The following is a 19,372-nucleotide window of genomic DNA, read 5'->3' as shown; positions in this document are numbered from 1 at the left end:
GTTGCTTGCAACACTGTTGCTTGCGAATATGTATATATACTACTTGTTATCATGGTTAAGATTTGCTGAGTCAATAGACTCACTAGGTGTGAATGATGCAGGTGAGAATAATTTTCATAATGATGGAGGACCTTGATAGGATCGATTAACGTATCAAGAGTGTTTAGAAGGGGGAGTTGAATAAACACTCACAGTTAAAACTGGTCTTTTCTAATTTTGAGTTCAGTTTGGTGACAAACTGATTCTCGGAATCTTGTTGGTCAATGACAATCAGTTAAACTAAAGTAGTTGCGGAAAATAACTGACTGAAAGATAGAATACGAAACTGAAATAAAGTAGGCAAGGGTTGTTTCTGGATGTTCGGAGAATTTAATTACTCCTACGTCACCCCTTCTATCTCAAGGATAGGATATCCACTAAAAGACTTTGATCAAATACAAGAATTGTACTGACCCACTTCAGTTTGGACTTAACACTGCCAAAAACTGAAACTCTTAGTTTAACAGAATGTTCTCAGTGCGTAACTGATCTTAGCACTATCGAATTTCAACGATTATTACAACTTGCTAGTGAGCTCAAATTGTAGCCTTAACTGCTACGAATATATCAAGTAAGAGTGAGCTAAGATTTTGACAGAGTGACAGCAAGCTTTTGAATAGTGTTGACTCCCCTTTTTTTCTTCAGCTGTTCTTCTGTCATATTTATAAGCTTCTTTTCTCCAACGGTAACTTGAGATGAATTTGAATCTTTGTATCCGTTGATTTCTACTTGATTATTCCTTGGACATTGTTTGTTTCATTTATTGTAATGCGGCGTCTTAATTGCTTTCGCCGAAATGTGTTTTTCTAAACTGTATTGATTGAAGTGCGGCGTTGCAATCTTCTATGTCTCTTGACGGTTGAATGTTCTTTCCCGAGACATGTTCAGTTGAAGGGTGCTTAGCATACGGCTGAATATATCAACTGATCAGTTTCCAACTGATAAGTCTTCTTTATTAGATCAGCTGATTTCAGTTGTTAAGTCCAGTTGCTGAGTTCAGTTTACTCGATCAGTTGGTTCGTATTTTCAGTTGGTTCATATTTTGTCAAACGCCGGAATTTAGTTTCCAACAATTTCCCCCTTTATGGCTGTTTGACAAAACTAAGTAAATAATAACTGAACATCTGAGCTCATTGTAGATAAAATAAGAGATTGAATTTCTTGAACTGAAAGGGATCTTGATTTAATAACAGCTGAATCTAATAATCTGATTAACTGCTTCTGCTGTTTCTCAAGATGCTCTTTGATCTTTGATTTCTTTTCCCTTTTTGTCAAACAAATCCATCTTCTCAGATAATTTTCGAACGTTAGTGGAAAGAATTTTGACATCTGCGGAGATACTTGAGACAGCAGTTTGTAAACAAGTCTGCAGCAATTCCATTTTATTAGAAACAGAAGTTTTCAATCGCTCAACTCGTTGACTGATTATATCCTGAGTTGTATAGAGACTTTGAGCTAGACCTCTGTTATTCTTCATCTCAAATACAGTTCGGGTAAGAGACTCCATGTTTGCTTGAATGGCTTTCAGTTTTGCAGAGTCATATTCAATTGAAGAATCCAATTTGACAGTGTGAGAGAATTGTGTAGATTGAATTTTCTTGATTTCAGTAATCATCTGCTGCATATTGTGCTGCATATTCTGGATTTGTTCAAGAACAAGATCCATTTCTGTGGATTGAAGAGGAGGTGACTGATTAGATGTTCTTGGTTCATGTGAGACTTGATCAAAGACCACCATGGTCCTATCAGATAATATCGTTTCAGAAACAGTCTGTGCTGGAACATCTGTTTCAGTTGCTGCTACTTGGACTGGAGGAGATGAAGATTGATGTTGATCAGCAATTGGGCTTTCCAGCTGAATAAGATCTTCAGTGAAAGGGTCATGAACTGATACCAATGCCTCCATATTTTCAGCAATCTGTTGATTTGGTGATTGAGTAGGCATCACTGTTTGCTCCTTTAGTTCAGAAACAGCAGGCTGAACTGGTGCTTCTGTTGAGATAGGAACCTCTTGAGTGATTTGATCAGTTGAGTGATCAACTTCTTCAGAAATGGGTTCATTATTAATAGATTCTGTCACTACTGCTTGAATAATTTCATCAATGTTGGCAAAATTCAACTCGGCTTCAGAGTACAGCTGATGTTCCACAGCAGATGATTGTGGCACATCCTGAACTGCTTCTTCAGTTGTAACAATAGTTTGTTCTGAGGGTGGCTCTTTCTGCTGAGAGGAGGGGTCTTCTTCTTCTTCTTCAGAGGCTTCCTCAGGAAGAACTAACTCCTGATCCATTTCCCACATTTTTATCTGAGCTTGCAAGCTAGTAAGATCTGTATCTAGCTGAGTGATCACAGCTCGATCATTATAGGCAGTTGGATTGGTGGGAATGTAGTTTGCCTTCAATTTCTCAAGCAATTGAGATAGCTTCTTAGCTCGAATTTGCTCAAAAAAATAGGTTTTCCTTTCCAAAGCGTGAACAATTGTGGCAGCTTTGACCATCTTGAGGACAATTGTTTCCAGTTTAATAAACTTGTTCAGCTGGGATTTCTTTTTCAGCTGCTTAGCAAAAATCTGAGTTCTGTAAGCGGTCCAGGCGTCATAGGTTTGAAGTTTTGATGCTGCAAAATTATTAACCTGTTCCCAAACAAGGTCAATATGAGTTTGAATGGCATTAGATGGTCTTGGCTCTTCAATCAATTTGCCCTTGCCTTTTTCAGTACTGAGGATGTGTGGAATTTCAAATCCAGTACGAGTAGTATCCACCAGTTCTATAATCTTTATACCTTTGGGTCTGGCAGGTGCTAGAACAGCAGGATGATTGATATGGATTAGAGGAGCTTTGATCCTAACTGTTTCCTTTGTTGCACCAACTGAGATTTCGGGTGGGATGAGCTTCAGAGGAACTGCTTTGATAGGCTGTTGGGCACCCGAAGATTTCAGTCTTTCAGTAGGAATAGACTCTACTGTGGTTGGTAATTTTGTCCTTTGTGTTCTTGGTTTCTTGGAAACTTTTGGCGAGGGCGTTTTCTCAAAATCGGATTCACTAATAATCAGTTTTCTTTTAACTGTCTTCAGTTGAGCCAATGTCTTCCCTTGTTTAACTGATTTGGGAGCAGCCTGTTGTGTACCAATCTCCTTCTTGATCTTCACGAACTTATCAGGAGAGATATCTAATTTAGTCTTGGGTGGCAGAACATTCTTCCCATTGAAAATTTTGAATTTAGATAATCGCTCCGAATCATCAGCCACCAACCCTTTGACTTTCATAAAATAGCTTAGCGGCATTGCAAGTCCTCTGGACTGCTTGGTGGAGGAAAACATATTCTTCAAGATACTAAAAATAAGTTGCTTCCAGTTGAATTTTCTTCCAGCCATAATAACCGTAATAGCTTGAAACTTCTCCAAAGTCAGGGCAGCATACGATCCTGCCTTGGTCAATAGCCCTTTGGCTACAATATCAGCCAGCAACTGAACCTCATGCTTCAGTTCCTTCTTAGGATCGGAAACTTTGATTTTCCGTCCATCAGCAGAGAGTGCAGTTTGCATTTCTTCAATATCTGATGCTTTAACATCAGCAAGGTGTACTAATCAATCAAAGGGTAATGAAAAGATTTCTCCGAAAGAATCTTCAGAAATGGTCACCAACTGACCATTAATAGTGGCAATGATGCTTCCATCAGAGTTGATATATCCATTTGAGTAGAGGTCCTGTAGTTCTTTTGGGTAAATCTCCTGCGAGTATTGCCCCAAGAACATTCTGAGACAAGCAGTTAGAAACTGATTGTATGCGTAAGAAGAAAATTGATTGTATGCATAAGCTCTGGAATTAGTATGCTATTAGAAACTGATTGTATGCGTAAGAAGAAAATTGAATTGAAGCGGGCTTAGTACAGTTGTTCGTGACTGTTCAAATTCAGGACACGTGTCAGTCCATTAAAAATTTTGAGTAAAACTATGTGTACGTGTGCTGTGGGCGTTTGTGAAAAAGATGAATGGTTTAAAATAGGCCACGTTATGAATCTGCAGTCACGTCAGTTGATTTGGAATATAATAAGTTTTAAATTTGTTAACTTATGTGAGAAGATTTGTAAAATATCCAGCTGAACGATCAGTTGGGAAACTGATTCATTTCAGTTGAGAGTTCACAAACAATTGTCTTCTCAGTTAACCTCTTCAAAACTGATATTCCCCCTTAATCGATGCATAAAATAATTAAAGCGACGATATAAAATAAATTTAAAGGTCAGAAAGATTATTGTTTGCTGAAACGTTGACGACCCTTCATCTTCCATGACTCTTGGCTATAAGTAGAAGTGACATGGTTAGTTTCAGTCATATTGAAAAACATATTCAAAGTAAAAAGAATGGCAGATGCTAGTAGCTCGAGTGCTTCGCCATTTTCTTTGGAGACTAGGAAGGCTGTGATAGAAGATGAAGTCTTCTATGAGAGTCTTCACTACTGGGAGAAGCTTCAGAAGCTTGAGTTCCTGTATAATACTAGCGAGGCTACCACTCCCGAGCTGATGGCAGAGTTGAGAAAAGTGCGGGAGCACTTGCACATAGCTGTGTGGGTGGATATCTTCACAGATGGTCATATCTATCAACTGATACTTCGAAAGGAGCTGAAGTTCCTTAGGCGCATAGCTGGTTCTCACAACTTTTCCAAGACATCTACTGGACCTTTATCTGCTTGGTTGAAGATGTGGATAATTGTTGTAGAAGAGAAATATAATGATGTAATCCAAGCAAATATTTATGGTTGAATGAAACATTTATTTTGGCTTAACTTTGTTTTTCTTTTTCCTGCAAATAATTCTATTAGTAAAGAAACATTAGTAATAATTTTAAGACAGATCAATTAAACCATGAATATTGCGAAAGTAAGAAAACTTAGTCTCGGGTAATGGTTTGGTGAAGATGTCAGCTGCTTGTTGCTCAGTTGATAGATACTCCAGTCTAATGTCCTTTTTCAAAGCATGATCTCTAATGAAGTGATGCCTGACATTTATATGCTTGGTCCTTGAGTGAAGAACTGTATTATAAGTGATGGCAATTGTGCTTGTATTGTCACAAAATATGGGCGATTCATTTGTAATTACTCCATAATCTCTCAGTTGTTGCTGTATCCAGATCAGTTGTGCACAACAACTACCAACAACAAGATATTCTGCTTCAGTTGTTGAGGTAGCTATGGATGTCTGCTTCTTGCTGAACCAAGAGATCAGCCTGTCTCCTAGAAACTGACAAGATCCACTTGTACTTTTACGATCAAGCTTACATCATGCATAATCTGCATCTGAATATCCAACTAAATTGAAAGTAGAGTCTTTAGAATACCATAACCCAACTGCTATTCCCCCTTGATCAGTGTCCAATTTTACTAATGAGCTCATGGGAGTATTTGCAGCTGAACATGATTTCATGCCAAATTTCTTCAGCAGCTCCTTTGTATATTTAGTCTGACTGATGAATATGCCAGTCTCCAGTTGCTTCACTTGTAGTCCAAGAAAGAATGTCAGTTCAGCCATCATGCTCATTTCGAACTTTTCCTGCATCAACTTAGCAAATTTCTCACATAATTTGGTGTTAGTTGACCCAAATATGATATCATCAACATAAATTTGAACTAATAAAATATGATCATTCTTAGCAAATTTGAACAAGGTCTTATCAATTGATCCAACAGAGAAATCATGATCAGTTAGAAATTTTGAAAGAGTTTCGTACCAAGCTCTAGGAGCTTGTTTAAGACCATATAGGGCTTTGTTCAAATGATATACATGATCAGGAAAGTTGTGATTTACAAAACCTGGAGATTGTTCAACATATACTTCCTCTTGTAGTTGACCATTTAGGAATGCACTTTTGACATCCATTTGATAGACTTTGAAGTTCTTGAATGAAGCATAGGCAAGGAATATTCTGATTGCCTCCAGTCTTGCAACTGGTGCATATGTTTCATCGTAATCAATTCCTTCCTCTTGCCTGTATCCTTGTGCTACTATTTTCGCTTTATTGCGCACAACTGAACCATCCTCGTTCAGTTTATTCCTGTACACCCATTTTGTACCTATAACAGTTTTTGAAACTGGTCTTGGAACTAAGTTCCAGACATTGTTATGAGTGAACTAATTTAGCTCTTCTTGCATTGCATTTACCCATTTAGGATCAGCAAGAGCTTCATCAGTTTTCTTTGGTTCTAGTTGTGAAACAAAAGCTGAATGGATAAATAAGTTTAGCATTTGATTTCGAGTTCTTACTGGATCTGATGGATTTCCTATTACCAGTTTAGGTGGATGTGATTTTTTCCATCTGTACTCAGTATTTGTTGTATCAGCAATTCCTTCAGTTGGTAACTGAACACAATTTTCAGTCTCAGTTGGTGCTTCGTCAACTGGTATTTGAATGTTATCATTATGCTCTATCAACTGATCATTAGGAATGGCTTCTGGTTCAGCTGATTGATTTGACACTTCTGGTTCGGGTGTTTGGAGATTGTTTTGATTATTATGACATTCATTTTTGTCATCATCTTCCAAACTGATATCTGTAAATCGATCAACTAGCTCAACTTGATCAGTTGGCTTATCAGTTAGTTCAGTTTCATCGAAATTAACTTGAGCTGATTCTTCAACATTTAGGGTTTTCTTGTTGAAGACTCTATAAGCTATACTAACTGATGAGTATCCAAGAAATATTCCCTCTGCAGATTTAGCATCAAACACTTTTAAATAATTTTTACCATTATCAAGGATAAAACATCTGCAGCCGAATATTTTGAAATAAGTAATTATACTTTTTCTTCCATGCCAGATCTCATATGGTGTTTTCATATGATTCTTATTAATCATTGATCTGTTCTGAGTATAACACGCAGTGTTTACTGCCTCTGCCCAAAACCTTTGAGAAATACCAGAATCAGCAAGCATTGTTCTAGCAGCTTCTTTAAGGGTCCGATTTCTTCTCTCAGCTACACCATTTTGCTAAGGAGTTCTGGCTGCTGAGAGCTCATGCTTAATTCCAGCATTCTCTAGAAAATTTGAAAGAGTTTGATTGATGAATTCAGTTCCTCGATCTGATCTGATTCGATCAATTCCAACTGATTTTTCATTTAAAAGTCTTTTGGAGAGCTTTATCAGTTGTGAAGCAGTATGGTCTTTAGATTTGAGAAAAATAACCCAAGTAAATCTTGAAAAATCATCTACGACTACCAAGGTGTATTTCATTCCCCCTAAGCTCATGACTGGTATAGGACCAAAGAGATCCATGTGCAACAGTTCTAAGCATCGGGATGAAGATTTACAACCCTTGTTTTTAAAAAAAGATCGTACTTGTTTACCATACTGACATGCTGAGCAAAGTTTTTCTTTTGAAAAGTTTATTTTGGGCAAACCAGTTACAAGTTCATGTTTACTCAGATAGGCAATGGTTTTAAAGTTTAAATGGTTTAGTCTTTTATGCCACAACCAGTTTTTAGATGATTTGAAAGCAATAAAACAAACTGGTGCATAAGTTTGATTATTCCAACTGATTTTATATGTGTTTCCACAACGTTTGCCAGTTAGTATGATTTCATCAGTTGAAGTTTTGACTGAACATGAGTTTTTGTCAAAATGTACTGAGAATCCAATGTCGCATAATTGACTGATGCTGATCAAGTTATAATTCAGGTTTTCTACTAATAGAACATCTTTAAAAGTAAAGTTACCATGGATAAGCTTACCCTTACCCATAGTTCTACCTTTGGAATTGTCCCCAAAACTGATATTTGGACCACTGTATTTGATCAGTTGAGATAGCACACTTGCATCTCCTGTCATATGTCGCGAACATCCACTGTCCAAATACCATATTGACTTCTTGTTTGTACCTGTTACCTGCAGTCACACACATAATATAATTTGGTACCCATATCTATTTGGGTCCTGAACTGATTAGTCCTTTAGGAACCCATACTGGGATTAGTCTAACAGACTTTCCAGTAGCTGTATTCCAAATGGTTTTTCTCGGCTTTTGTGTGCTTGTGTAGTGTACGGATGATACAATATGTGTTTTAGCTTTATTCAACTGATTGTTCAGTCTATATCTCTTCTGAACTGGCTTGCAGTTATAGTAATTGGAATAGCCATTCGAATAGTTTTTGTAAAATCTCTTTGATGACTGACTTTGTGAATCAATTAAGAATTTTTTACTATAACCAATCCCATATCTTCTAGCCTAGTTCATATTCTCAGTAGGTTGCTCAATCAGTTTACTGGGCTCAATTTGTTCTTGTACCACTGTTGATTTGACAAAGTGAATGTATTTCCCTTTGTCTATTGTTAGCTTTGGTTTAGTATCATTTGGATACATTTATCCTTGAGTGTTGAACCCTAAACCAGTTTTATTAGAAACTGATTTTTGTGAAATATGCATCTCATTTAGTGCAGTAGATGATTTGTTCCAAGACTGAATAAGCTCAGTCTGTTTTGAGTTTTCAAGCATCAACTTCTCTATTAATGACTGATTTTTGTTTCTTTCTGCTTTTAACTCAGCAATTTCCCTTTTTAGACTCAACCCATCGACTGATTCATCAGTTTTGGTTTTATTGTCTGTGGGATCAGTTTGCTTTGCTTTGATTTTTTCAAATGATGATGCAAGCTTTTGATACTCATTTACCCTGTCATGTAGTGTTAGAATGAGTTCTTCTCGTGTGAAATCAGATGAGCTGAAATCAAATACCTGTTGGCTAAATGATTCTTCTGCTGCATCATTAGCCATCAAGCACTTCACTTCCTCATCATCACTAGAACTGCATGAGCTTTCTGATTCCGACTCTTCACTGTCAGTTTCTGCCCATTTAGATTTGTTTTCTTCAGCTAAGAATACCTCATGTTTCTTTCTGAAGACCTTTTATCTTCCTTGGGTCTTCTTTTGTGTTCATATGATTTCTTTCTTCTATCAGTTGAGCATTGACTGTCCTTCTTGGGTTTAGGACAATCAGCAATAAAGTGACCTGATTTGCCACAGTTTTAGCAGGCATTTGGTTCATCTTTGGAATTGTTCCTTTGGTATGGCTTCTGGAAGTTCCATTGATTCTTTCTCATGAACCTTCCAAATATTTTGATGAACAATGACATAGCATCATTACTCAACTCAGCAGATTTTTCGACTGAACTGATTGGTTCAGTTCTGACAGCAGCTAGAGCAGTTGTGGCTGCAGAGGTAGATGGTTCTCCTTCTTTGGTCTGCAGCTCAAATTCATAGGCCTTTAAATCAGCAAACAGATCATGAAGTTCGATTTGGTTCAGATCTTTGGGCTCCCTCATTGCCATGGTCTTGACATTCCATTCCTTGGGAAGACCTCTTATTACCTTCAGTGCAATCTCTTTGTTGGTATACACTTTTCCAAGTGCATTTAGCTCATTGATGATACTGCTTACTCTTTCATCATACTCGTGCATCGATTCTCCTGCTTTCATTTTGATGTTATCAAACTTTTGCACTGCAACAGAAAGTTTATTTTCTTTGGTTTGATCATTTCCTTCACACAGCTGGATCAGCTTTTCCCAAATTTCTTTGGCTGTCTTACACATTTTTATTTTATTGAAGGTTACTTTGTCCAGCGTTTTGTACAGAATGTCTTTAGCCACATTATCAAGATTTGATTTTCTTTTATCTTCAGTTGTGCATTCATCTCTGGGCTTTTCTATTCTTTGTGGTGCTCCTTCTGTAATGGCAACTGCTGTATTTGTTTTTAGAATCTTCATGGGTCCATCAGTTATGACATACCACATGTCATCATCTTGTGCAGCCAAATGAGCCTGCATTCTGATTTTCCAATCATCAAATTCTTCTCTGGAGAACATGGGAATTTTGTTGAATGAAGTCATGCTGGCAAGTTTTTAGATCAAAAGTATTCAAGAACAAGATTCAACCGCTCTGATACCACTTGATAGGATCGATTAACATATCAAGAGTGTTTAGAAGGGGGGGTTGAATAAACACTCACAGTTAAAACTGGTCTTTTCTAATTTTGAGTTCAGTTTGGTGACAAACTGATTCTCAGAATCTTGTTGGTCAATGACAATCAATTAAACTAAAGTAGTTGCGGAAAATAACTGACTGAAAGATAGAATACGAAACTGAAATAAAGTAGGCAAGTGTTGTTTCTGGATGTTCGGAGAATTTAATTACTCCTACATCACCCCTTCTATCTCAAGGATAGGATATCCACTAAAAGACTTTGATCAAATACAAGAATTGTACTGACCCACTTCAGTTTGGACTTAACACTGCCAAAAACTGAAACTCTTAGTTTAACAGAATGTTCTCAGTGCGTAACTGATCTTAACACTATCGAATTTCAACGATTATTACAACTTGTTAGTGAGCTCAAATTGTAGCCTTAACTGCTACGAATATATCAAGTAAGAGTGAGCTAAGATTTTGACAGAGTAACAGCAAGCTTTTAAATAGTGTTGACTCCCCTTTTTTTCTTCAGCTGTTCTTCTGTCATATTTATAAGCTTCTTTTCTCCAACGGTAACTTGAGATGAATTTGAATCTTTGTATCCGTTGATTTCTACTTGGTTATTCCTTGGACATTGTTTGCTTCATTTATTGTGATGCGGCGTCTTAATTGCTTTCGCCGAAATGCGTTTTTCTAAGTTGTATTGATTGAAGTGCGGCGTTGCAATCTTCTATGTCTCTTGATGGTTGAATGTTCTTTCCCGAGACATGTTCAGTTGAAGGGTGCTTAGCATACGGCTGAATATATCAACTGATCAGTATCAAACTGATCAGTCTTCTTTATTAGATAAGCTGATTTCAGTTGTTAAGTCCAGTTGCTGAGTTTAGTTTACTCGATCCGTTGGTTCGTATTTTCAGTTGGTTCATATTTTGTCAAACGTCGGAATTTAGTTTCCAACAGACCTGATGGTTGAACTAGCTAGACTGATGGTGCACGTAACCCTAGGACCTCTTCTAATTTTTCCGCATTAATGTGATTATAAATTTTAATGGTTATTATGCTTTTGATTGGTTTTTAAGAGGATTTAAGATTTTATGCTACATTTGAAAAATGTTAGTTTTATGTTTGGTTTGACGATTTTATTTTTTGCACTGCGTTCTTTTGGATTTTTAAATAATAGGTTGGTTGGTTTATTTTAAATGGTGCAAAAATATTTATATAGGTATAATATTGTTCGGCCGAAGCAAGTAGAGAAAAAAAATTTCTAGTATATTTTAAAGAAAAATGAGTAGTAGATGTTTCAGTGGCAGGTTCATAATCTACCGGTCGCATCAACATCGCATCACGGCATATGGTAGGTCGAAGACCATCCAAGAAGTGCCTCAATTTCTCAGAAGTATCTCTAGCAATGAGGGGCAACATTACGATGGACTTCGTTGTAGGTTTACCAAAGACGGTGAAAGGATTCAATGTTATTTGGGTGATAGTGGACCGTCTAACTAAGTCAGCACATTTCCTGCGAGTAAGGACGACTTTCTTCATGACGCAGTATGCGGAGCTGTATATCCAAGAGATAGTCAGACTACACGGGATTTCAATCTCCATAGTGTCGGACAAAGACACATGATTTATTTCATTATTTTGGAAGAGTCAGCATGCAGCTATGGGGACAAAGCTACTATTCAGCACAACGTTTCATCCCCAGGAAGACGGTCAGTCTGAGAGAGTCATATAGATTCTAGAAGATCTACTACGAGCATGCATGATCGATGTCAAAGAGAGTTGGGAACTGAAGCTACCTCTAGTGAAGTTCACATATAACAACAGTTATCAGTCGTTTATAAGTATGGCTCCAAATGAGGCACTCTATGGGAGGAAGTGCAGATCACCTATCCATTCAGACGAGGGAGGGGAGAGAGCTACGGTAGGACCCGAGATAGTATAGCATACAGCAGACTTAGTCGCCAAGATTCGAGACAGGATGAAGACTGCCCAGAGTCGACAGAAGAGCTACGTTGACAGAAGGAGACGAGATCTCGAGTTTGCGGTCGGAGACCACGTATTTGTGAAAATAGCATCTATGAAGGGTGTTATGAGATTTGGCAAGAAAGGCAAACTGAAGGATCCTTTGTTGAGCATCTTTCGGATGCTTCAAACAAAATATTCTCTAATGAGCTGCAATAGCTCGTGTCCTAAGAATATTAACATCGATGAATTAAATCGAGTTTGGTTAAAAAATCAAGCGGAAGAAACCCGAAGTAATCCTTCGTGAAGAAAACTGTTATATTAGAAAACGTTTTAACTTATGTAAACTGAATAACTGAAAAAGGTTATATTAGTTTTTTCATTCATCAGTTCAGTTATGGTGACAACTGAACTGACGGATACTCTAACTGATCCAAACAGTTTGAAAACAATAGTTAATCAGTTATATACACAAGATATGTTTATGGATGTTCGGAGACTTCAACTGCTCCTACGTCACCCCTTCTACCGTCTCGTGTATGATCCACTAGAAGACTTTGATTTATACAAACACTTTGTACAAACCCACTCAGCTAGGACTTACCCAATGCCTACACTAAACCCACTGCTGCACACTAAGGTAGATTATTATTAACATAATTAAAAAGTTTTGTTATCATCAAAATCAATATTGCGAACTTGAAAAGTTCCAACAATCTCTCCCTTTTTGATGATTACAAAAACTTGAGCATTTAAGCGTAATATATTCAGTTCAAGGGTTAGTACGTTCAAACATCGTTAAAAGCTCCCCTTTTATAACTGAATTTAAAGAAGTTTTGAAAACAAACAAAAACTCCCTCTCCAAAACTGAATTGAAAACCTTTTAAGAGAGATAATCAGAATTAAGAGAATACTTTTCAGTTGATGAAAAGGAAAGAATTTTTCTCAACAACTGAATTCTAAAACTGATTGACGATAATTTTAGTTTGAGAGAAAAACAAAAAACTCCCCTTCAGAAACTGAATAAAAACCCGTATCTGAAAGATATTTATATAATCGTTCATTCAGAGATTATAATCATTCAAGCAATGTAGACAAGAGATCTGGAAATATCCATTCAGTCACAACTAAACACAGCTGAACAAATATGATGTTTATTTAAATAAATTTCCTTGTATTTACATCTGAGTACATACATCAGTTGAACAAGAAAAATTACTACAACAGTAGCATTTTTTAAACAACATCAGATATCAGTTGGTTTATGCGACAGAACTGGATATACCATCAACTGGTTGCTTGACTGCTTCAAATGCTACATCGATGTGAGTTCGATTTGCTAGAGAAATGAGTTAAATTGTTTGAACTTGACTTCTTCGTAGACTAACTGGTCGAGCAGACTCTGACTAGGCTCAACTGGAATACAGCTGGTGATTTAATTAACCAACGTCCCAGCATGGATTAGTTTCGTCTGAAGAACAGCTGACCTAGTATGCTTGCAACTGAAAACTTGTTCAACAGGCAATTTAGCTGTGCATATTTGCAGATGATTCTCAGTCCAATTAAGGCTGATTAAAACCCTAAAGTAAAGAATCTAGAGAAGTGACTACAACGTTAATTGCAGAACCAATCCTCTCAACTCTTTACTAAAGAGCGACATATAAATATTTTCAAATAGTTTTGAAAATAGTATGAAATATTTTTAAATAGCTTTTAACACTGTTTAAAGTAAAAATTTTAAAACACAGTTTTCTTCAAATGTTTTTCTTAGAACAACCCGCTCTGATACCAATTGAAGGATCGTTTGCTGAGCATCTTTCGGATGCTTCAAACAAAATATTCTCCAATGAGCTGCAATAGCTCGTGTTCTAAGAATATTAACACCGATGAATTAAATTGAGTTTGGTTAAAAAAACCAAGCAGAAGAAATTCGAAATAATCTTTCGTGAAGAAAAATATTATATTAAAAAACGTTTTAACTTATGTAAACTAAATAACAGAAAAATGGTATATTAGTTTTTGCATTCATCAGTTCAGTTATGGTGACAACTGAACTGACGGATACTCTAACTGATCCAAACAGTTTGAAAACAATATTTAATCAGTTAAATACACAAGATATGTTTATGGATGTTCAGAGACTTCAACTGCTCCTACGCCACCCCTTCTACCGCCTCGGGTAAGATCCAATAGAAGACTTTGATTTATACAAACACTTGTACAAACCCACTCAGCTAGGACTTACAATACTTCCTAAACTGAACTCCTATCTACGATTGAAGGCAACACCTTCCAGCCAACACTTCTTTAACGTCTATGTGTGAAAGTCGACATACACAAGTTTAACGTCTTTGTGCAAGACTGTATTTGAGTGGTTGAGAGTGTTTTTGTGTGAGAACTAAACAAGGATGTTCTAACACACTGAGGGAAATAAGCTTCTAATCTAAACTTATATAACTATGAAGAGTTTCCTCTGGGCCAATTGCTTCTGAAAGCTGATGTACAATGAGCATGCCCTTTTTTTCTCTCGTATATGTTTAAAAGCTTCTTTTTGCTCACTCTTCTTCTTGTTGTATATATTTGAGTCTTCACTGATCTTCTCTTTATATAGGCGGGAAAACTGAACGTAAAGTGAGACTCATTTATTGTATCTGTTGCATCTTGAATTCGTTTCTTGGACTTTGTGTCTCGACTTTTCGACTGCCCTTCTGAAACGTTTTGTCTATAATGCTCTGATGCAACGTCCATTATTGTCTTTTGACTGGACAATGGCATTGTACCTTCACGTACAGCTGGATTCCATTGAAAGAATTTGTCTTCATCCATAACTGAAAGATTCTGACTGATGCTTCGAACTGGTCAGCTGAACTGTTCTTCAGCCCGGCTGGTGAAATCAGTTGACTCGTCAGTTGAACTGATTTCACACTCGTTCAGTTGAACTGATCAGCTGGGTTTCTTCATCAGTTGAACACTCCTTCGGTTGGCCAGTGTTGCGACTTTGATTGTTGCACTCCCAAGAGCAGGTTGTCAACAAGTAGTATAATTCGGTGAGTCCGAATATCGTATCCACAGGGAAGTTAAGGTAATTACAAGTCCACTACAATGTCTTTTTGTTTTTGTTTTTGTTTTTTTTTCTTTTAATTGTTTGAATCTTTAATTGATAATTTTTAATTGTTCAAATTTTAATTTAAGTAGTTGAGATTAAAGGATCCACTCTTGGTATTTTAATAAAGTTAACATTAATGAACATTATTGAAATCCACTTAATAAAATGGTTCCAATATATATTAAATAATCATATTTTTATTATGTTATATATTATTATCTTATAAATATATAATATATACCAAAACTTGTAAATGTTGTCAAGTATTTATTGTGCTATATATATATTTGTAAACACTAAATCAAGGTTCCCACTTTAAATGGTTGGTAAAACCAAACAAACATTTAAATGGTACCAAGAAATTAATATTATGATATTAATATATAATAAATCAAGACATCCACTTTAAATGGTTTGTAATACCAAACTAACATTTAAATGGTTCCAAGAAATTCATATTATGATATAATCATATAATAAATCAAATCATCCACTTTAAATAGTTGGTAAAACCAAACAAACATTTAATTGGTACCAAGAAATTAATATATGATATATTCATATATAATAAATCAATGCATCCACTTTAAATAGTTGGTAACACCAAACTAACATTAAATGGTTCCAAGAATTTAGTGTGACATATAGCAACAATAAATCAAAACTCCCATTTATAAGTAGGGTATAATAATACTTAAAGAAATAAATATAACATAAACAATAAATAATGATTAAATAATATAAAACATAGATTTTTACCTTTTAATAACCTTATTATCATGCCAAAAGTTTCACCTTTTCATCTCAACTTTGGGAAGTTAGCTACTCATTATTCAAAGTGTAAAACTTTGAATATGAATTTAACATGCTAATTATATTTAAATGAAGAAATAAAGGAAAAACAAAGAGAAAAATATTATGAACTCAAAGGTTTTTTTTATAAAATGAGGGATATCTCAATACATTACAATGCACCCCTATTTATAGCCAAATTTGGGGAGACAACCACAAATAAAATATTATTTTTACACATAAGTCTTCATTGGTGTTCCAAGAAATTAATATTTTAATACACATCACTTTTGAAAATCTTCCCATCTGAATTTTCTTCTCCACATAAAATAAAACATGTAGATATCTGAGTTGTTTGAATTGTAGTATTTTTTTTAACCATTTGACCAAGTAATTTGAGAGATATGGTCAAAATACTAGAGCATGGTAAAACTGCCACTTCTTTGGTAACTTTAATTGTTGCTTAGTTTGATCCCACTTGTGAGAAGATTTTTATCTCATGCTTGCCACCAATAATGTAGATATTAACATCAACTTTCTACAGGTCCAAGAATCATCTTAATCCCATTTGCAACGCCAAGTTTATTCTTGTTTTATCGAACCTGTAAAAAATAGTAAAAACTTATAATTACACAACAACTTATATTTTATACAATTTATTATAAAACATATAATATTTAAACATTTAATAAAACAAAAACTATATATTTATATTATAAAACATTTAATTAATATACAATTTTTATCTTTATCACACTCCCCAACCAGCTTATTGCTAGTCCCTAGCAATTTAAGCGTTAATAGCAACACAAAACATATTGATTAATTTTAATAGAAATGTAATCAGAACTATCGTAGTGTTTAAATTAAATTTGAAAAATTTCAAAGTAATATCAAGATTATTATATTTATAATTTATGAAATAATATGAACTGATCAATTCAAAGCTTATTTTCAGGTAGTTAAATGTACATGTCCTTCAGAAATTCCTACTAAGAGTCTCAACTCCATATCCTCACAGGTTAATAAGTGTTTCAATTTATGGGAATGATTCCTCTCATGGAGTTGGAATACAGATAAATGCTCAGGAAAATGGTTTACAGAATGCAGACAGACAAACGAGCCAAACTAATCAAAAGATAGGAAATCCATAGATTCAAAATCCAGTTGTTCTTATTATATTTTTTTTTCTGATTTTTTTTACATCATGGAATCAGACTAATTTATGCTTCTTGACCAAATATTTATTTAATTTGTACAATGTATTTCTCTCTTTCTTTTTTTTTTCCTTTTTTTTATTTGTATTTTTATGAGAGATAAATGGGTCGCAGCATATAACTTAGAAATTACATAAATCTTCAACATCTTTCATTTTTTTTCTTTTTCTTTTTTTTTTCTTTTTTTTAGGAAATATCAATTTTTTTTTTCAAAATAAGAACACAAGATCTAAACAATAGATAGCCTCTCTGATGATCAATAAAGGCTCGCAAGCTGTTTCTCAATCCTCTCCACTCACTCACAAAATATGTGTGAGTTTAAAAAATTTGTGCACTCTTATCAGGTATATCATGGGCCATATACTTTAATAACTGATTTTATCACAATGGTTAATCATTCAAAAAGATTTCATAAATCATATTTTTAAAGTGATCAAATATTAAAATTGACTTTTTTTTTAAATAAAAATTTAAACATCCTTAGATAGATTATTACAATTTCTAATCTAAACCTTTCAAACATGTAATATATGATATTTTTGCAAAAATTACTAAAATACAAACAATAAACATGTTTTTATTTTGAAATAATTTTACATGTTTTTATTTTAAAATAATTTTTTTTAATTATTTTTTTTTAATTTTTAAGTTTGTTCTCCCCCTAATCAGAATATGACATTGTTCCTAATGTCAAAATAACTATTAATAAAGAGTACATATTGAAAGAGATATCACCTGGAATTTTATTGAAGATAACAAACAGAAACAAACGCAAACCAATCCACGATTTTTGAATCAATGATCCAACTTTCTTTTCTTACTGCTTGATTGCGACTAATTGATATTTGTTATCATCTGATCAGGCTTATGAACAAAAGCTTCCAAATCATCAATTAATTGGTCGGCAGTCGAAGCACAGATGAGCATCCGTCGTGAATTTTTTGAAATGAAATTTTGTTCCACAGCTTTATTAAGAAATGTCAACAAACTGTCATAATAATTATTGATATTCAACAAGCCCACAGGTTTATTATGGATATTAAGTTGTGCCCAAGAAACAGTGTGAAAAATTTCTTCTAATGTACCAAAACCACCTGGTAGTGCGATAAAAGCATCAGAATTTTCAATCATTTTGGTGATTCTTTCATACATAGATGAAACTTTTAATTCCTCCCTAATCGTAACACCTGTAATATTTCCTTCAGCTAAAGCTGTAGAAATAATACCTAAAACCTGACTACCTCCAAGATGAGCAGATGTTGAAACAGATCCCATTTACCCAATATTACCTCCCCCATATACCAAGTGAATTTTTCTCTCAGCCAATATCTTTCCAAGATTATTCGCTTCTTCTACAAATACTTCATTTTTTCCAGAACTCGAACCACAAAATACACAAATATTTTTCAATGTTTGTGCAGAGGATCCAACCATGTTTTTACTTTCTTTTTGGTCTGCGAAAACAGAGAAAAAGATGAGAGATTTTATAGGAGTAATATATTATCATGACAAAACTATGGGTCATAGCTGTAAGCAGAATAATCAGAATAAACAGTAAAAATAATAATGACACACATGCATATAAACAGTAGTGTGATTGTGGCTCATAATTTTCCTCTGGTTTTACGTCCAGAAACGGCTTCAACGCCTTCTATGAGTCGAGGATATGCTTCCCATCCAATTTTCTTATAAATTGGCAAACAGGGTCTTTTTTAGGCGGATTCTCAAGACTATGACGCTCATCTTGAAATTGTTTCCATAAACGGAGAAGTTCAATTTGCACATGTCCACTAGAATGCGTCTTAAGAGTCAATAAGATGTTATCTAAAGACTCCTTACTCAGCCCATTCTTAATGAAACCAATTTTATCTTCTCTGTTATCGGAAACACATCTCAAAGATCTGCATTGTTTGTCACAAGTCCATCTTGCACACTTATGACAAACCCCTAACCTTTTGGCCCTTCGTTTTTTTGCATAAGTGTTTTTTCCTAATCCAGACAAATACCAAATGAGCAATGATTGTGGAACTTCTCCTCCTAATCGGACCTTAGCTTCTATTACAAGACGAATATCTTCTGGAATTTCTTTTTACATTAACAATCTCAATCTTTCACACCTACCTGCATCAATTTTTCTTAGAACATTTTCAGAAACAGAAGGAAAATATTTACAAATTTTTGAGAGATTTTCATCAATTTTGAAAAGAAAAGAAATGATTTTTTTTTTATTTTTGTATCAGCAATTGTGGGAAACTGATTTAACCAACTATGAGAGTCACGGAATACCGTTATCCGCCATTTAAC

The sequence above is a fragment of the Primulina tabacum genome, chromosome 7 (assembly GCF_025594145.1).
Source record: "Primulina tabacum isolate GXHZ01 chromosome 7, ASM2559414v2, whole genome shotgun sequence".
Classification (NCBI taxonomy): domain Eukaryota; kingdom Viridiplantae; phylum Streptophyta; class Magnoliopsida; order Lamiales; family Gesneriaceae; genus Primulina; species Primulina tabacum.
Note: the sequence above shows the minus strand (reverse complement) of the source record.